The 4,816-nt window shown below is 39.6% G+C and overlaps 1 non-coding gene across 1 annotated transcript; it reads right to left on the bottom strand.

Annotated features, from left to right (window-relative positions):
• Positions 1–3,837: 3,837 nt before the first annotated feature.
• On the bottom strand, positions 3,838–3,910 carry TRNAF-GAA (transfer RNA phenylalanine (anticodon GAA)). The gene has a single exon. It is a non-coding gene; the product is annotated as a tRNA-Phe (tRNA).
• Between the last annotated feature and the right edge of the window lie 906 nt (positions 3,911–4,816).

Here is a 4,816-nt window from a genome sequence, read left to right as displayed (position 1 = left end):
ATCTCTCACACCTCCAAAGGAAACAATGAGTCAGCTCTCCATCCCATTTCTTCTGTGTCTCAAATATAGTGGGAGAGAGGACATAGATAGTTTAATTCATGGTGATAGAACAAGAAGGTGCCCTGCTTATTCAGCTTCTTCTGCTTCTCACCTCAGCAGGGCAGAGAGCATTGATTATCTAGGGTCCCAATGTTCTATCCATGGGCTCCAGCCTCCACTATATCCTTGTTGCCCAGAGTTGTGGTCACTGTCTGTCTTACCATTCATGCTGTTATGAACCATAACTGACTCAGGCTGGTCTGGTGGGTCAGGTTCAGGATTAAAATGAAAACTATTGTATGTAGACCGTCTAACATCCAGCAAAAAAAGAAATTTACTTAATAAATATGGAAAGGACATTCAATAAGGATATAGCATTGATTCAGTGAGATACAGCTTTCCTACTTCTATTATTTCCCTAGTGATACATTAGTCAGATCATGCATCAAGCTAGAGAAATGATTGGGAAGTTGTCAATGGTTTGAGCCTTAGTTTCCTGGACTAATTAAATCATGAAGGCAATTTTACTACCTTTTAAGGAACAAAAAACTAAGATCATGGCAACTGCAGCCATGAAAATAAAAGATGCTTGCTCCTTGAAAAGAAAGCTATGGTAAATCTGGACAGGATACTAAAAAGTAGAGGCATCACCTTGCCAACAAAGGTCTGTATAGCCAAAGCTTTTCCAGTAATGATGTATGGCTGTAAGAGTTTGACTATACAGAAAGCTGATTGCCGTAGAATTGATGCTTTTGAATTGTGGTATTGGAGAATACTTTTGAGGGTCTCTTGGACAGTAAGGAGATTAAATCAGTCTACATTTAAAGAAATTAATTCACACTATTCATTGGAAGGACAAATACTGAAGCTGAAGTTTAAATACTTTGGTCACATAATGAGAAGATGGGACTAATTGGAAAAGGCCCTGATGTTGAGAAAGATGGAAGACCAAAGGAGAAAGGAGATGGCTGAAGATGAGATGGATAGATAGTGTCATGGAAACATGAGCTTGAACATATTTAGGGAGATAGTGGAGGATACAAGAGCCTGGCATGCTGTGGTCCATGGGGTCACAAAGAATCAGACATGACTGACCAACAAGAAGGAACAATTAGCTTAGCCTAACCTGGTAGATGCTGTTCCTATGACATACCACCCTTTTGGGTCAAGGTACTAAAGGTCCTTTAGAGCACCTTCCACTACTCAAATGGCCTTAAGAAGCCAAGCATAAGTAATACTAGAAGAGGAGTCTAGAGCAGGTAAAATAAAGAGAAAAATGGAAAGTTTGGGGAAAAATAACAAAGGATTAGCTCCCTGAAGAAGTGATAGAATGAGAATGAAGACCCAAAATCTCAGTCTTCAACTCCCCACTTTGGAAGGACCAATTCCTGGATCTTAATGTTAATGGTCTGATCAATGTATTTGGTAATACAAGATGTTTGCAGAACATAGTGGGCTGTGAAATGCAACATTCTAATCCAGATTTGGAACATGACAAGAGTATCAGGATCACAGAGTAGAAGATGACACTTCTAGTACATTCAGCAGTCCTCCTCCTGGGTCAGTAGCAAGGTAACTAAGGGGTCATTATGCTCTTGCATGAAACCCTGGTGCTAGGGACAGTACTGAGATTTTGTAACCTGGTGATGCCCCTCATGCCAGACCAAGTACTCTCTTACCACCGCTACCACCATATTGGAGTTATACTTCTTTCTGCCAGTGCCCTCAGGTCAAGGTGTCATTACCCTCACTAGTTCACCACATTGTTGTGGTCAGGAAAAGTCACAAGCTCAGGCAAGTTTAAGGCATTCTGGCCAGCCAAGCCAAGGCCTATTTCTCATTAGTGTTCATCTACTCAGATGCAAACAAACAAAAAACTCTTCCTTTTACCAATCGGCTCTGACTGGGGGACCCAGGAACTCTTGACCTTTCATACTCTCAAAGTTTCTGTAAGAGCTAGGTATGTCCATCCTAGGATCACTGTTTGCTCATCTAAATGCACATAAAGAGACACAAAGCAGAAGGTAGCCAGAGATTCATTCACACGAGAAAATATTAGCTGACATGTGTGAATAGTTGTCATTCCCATCAGAGTCAGGGAAGATAACCAGGGCCTATTGTCTTGCTCATCCAACATATTTAATAAGTTGCCAAATCTTGTTATTTTTCCCTTGTACAATATCTGTCCTAGAGACACCCCAGTTTAGGCCCCCATCACCTTTCACCTATAATATTGTAATAGACTTCTATTTGGATTTTCAGCTTCAAATCTCTCCAAATTCCCACCCAGCCTCCATACAGATTCCAAAGTTATTTTTCTAAAGTATAGATCTAATCATGGCACTTCTCATAATAAATGCCCCAACTCAATAATCTATGACTCTTTATTACCTCTAAGATCAAATATAAATGCCTCTTCTTAGTATTTGAAAGTCTCTACAACCTAGCTCCTTACTATTTTTCCAAGTCGTTTTTTTTCATACATTATTTACAATCTCAGCAGATGTTTCTCACACATAATGCTCCATCTCCCGTCTCTGTGCTTTTGAATTAGCTGCCCCTCCTAATCCTAATCCTTGGTTTCTTTTAAGACTTGGCTCAAGTGCCACTTCCTCCATCCAGAAGGCCTTTCCCAGTTCCCCTTGCTTCTAACGCCTTTCCCTCTAAGGCAGGGGTTCTAACTTGGAGTTCATAATATTGCTTCAAAAATGTTTTGCTACCTACATATATTTCAAAATAATTGCTTTCTTTTCTAATACCATGTATTTTATTTTATGCTTTATTTAAAAACATTACTCTGACAGGGGATCCATAGGTTGATTCCCTGTTCTAAAACTGGCTTCCATTTTCTCTATATTTATCTTGTATGTGCTAATTTATGCACATATTGCCTCTACCATCAGAATATAGGCTCCTTGAGGACAAGGACTACTTTTTCTTTTTTCTTTGTATCCCCAGTGGTTAGTACAGTGCCTAGCATATAATATGCACTGAATAAATGCTTTATTGACTGACCCAATCCATCCATACAAGAGGGAACTTTCCAAGATGGCTCTGCCAAATGTTCTGGGTCAGGTCTGACACAGGCCAGGTCTAATTGAGGTTGGAACTAAACAAGACTAACATAGACAAACCTCCAACAAAGAAGAAACTTACATAGTGACTACATGGAAAGGATTTTCAGCAAGGATACAGTACTGATTCTGCTAGGTAAAATTGCCCTGTCTCTACTTTTGTCATGGTGGTGCATTGATCAGGAGCATGTGTCCATCCTAAGGATGGACTGACTTCTGTTCTGTGCTTTAGTACTTAGGCACCCAGGAAAACATGCCAACCAGTCACCTCTGAAGGAAAAACTATGTCAGTCTTTGTGATATAGATTTATTCCTGTGATATGTGATCACCAAGCTTCACCATCTGCCTTTTCTTCTCTCCCACATCTCTCCATCACATTTAATAGCTAGCATAATAGCTAGTATTTAGATAGCACTTTAAGGTTTTCACTGCACTTTACAAATATTACATCATTTTATCCTTACAACAACCCTGAAAGGTAAATGTTGTTATCACATTTATTTTACAGATGAGGAAACTGAGGCAGAAAGAGGTTAAATGGCTTGCCCAATGTCACACAGTTAGCTAATGTCTGAGACCAGATTTGAACTCAGATCTTCTTGACTCCAAGTCCAGAGCTCTATCCACTGCTCCACTGAATAGTGTCTATATATGCACATAGTATGCACTCAGTAAATGTTTATTAACTAATCTAATTGCCCCAAAAGTCACTCACAAGTTTAGTGCCTAAACCTGGGATTGAACCAGGAACCTTTAGATCTTCAGTCTAACACTTTCTCCACTAAGCTATTCTGGCAGTTATCCTGAAGGAGGAAAAAATGAAACAAAGAAAACCTGCCTTGCCCACTTCTACATGCAAGACTTCCTGGGGTTACTAGGTGACGCAATGAGTAGAGCACCAGCCCTGGAGTCAGGAGAACCTGAGTTCAAATCCGGCCTCAGACACTTAACACACACACACACACACACACACACACACACACACAAACTAGCCATGTGACCTTGGGCAAGTCACTTAACCCCAATTGCCCTTCAAAAAAAAATACTTCCCATAGTTTTTCTTTTCATATATCTAACATGCTGCAGAATTTATACACAGGCTTCCCAGACATGTAGTCCAAAAAGTGAGACTCTTTTGGGCCCAGATATCATGAGATCATAGAAAGGCTCAAAGACTCCCTTTGAGGGACAATAACGCAGAATGGTTCTGATCTTTAAATGTAGGGGACATGGATAAACCAATACCACACCCAACCTAGGATACACAAATGCCCCATCTCCAGTCTGAGTAGACAGTAAATATTATTTTTGTCATCTCTATCTTAGGGTTAAGTTGGTGACATGATCAGGAAGAGAAATCATGTCTTCTGATTTTCTTCCCAGGGCTTGTCTCATTTGATCATATACCCTTTATCCACTGCTGTCCCCTACTTCTGTAGACTGGATGTTGTAAAGGCCCAGATGGAAAAAAGAAAAATTGCCAGTTTTTTTTACAACCTGTTCCTAGGCTGTATACATACCTTCTTTCATGATAGTACCAGCCAATATGATTCTAAAGCTATAATAACAATAATAATAATTTCATATAGGCTTTTTCATGCAAATATGTTACAAAATATTTTGCCAACTTAATGATCAAGTTGTAGAATCATATGGCAGCATCACAGAAGTAAATAATAGTTGATACTAATACTAACCTAAC

This window comes from Petaurus breviceps, unplaced genomic scaffold, assembly GCF_028583685.1.
Source record: "Petaurus breviceps papuanus isolate PSGF00001 unplaced genomic scaffold, PetGlider_PUasm1.0 164, whole genome shotgun sequence".
NCBI classification, from domain to species: Eukaryota; Metazoa; Chordata; class Mammalia; order Diprotodontia; family Petauridae; genus Petaurus; species Petaurus breviceps.
This window is presented reverse-complemented; position numbering and strand designations above follow the sequence as displayed.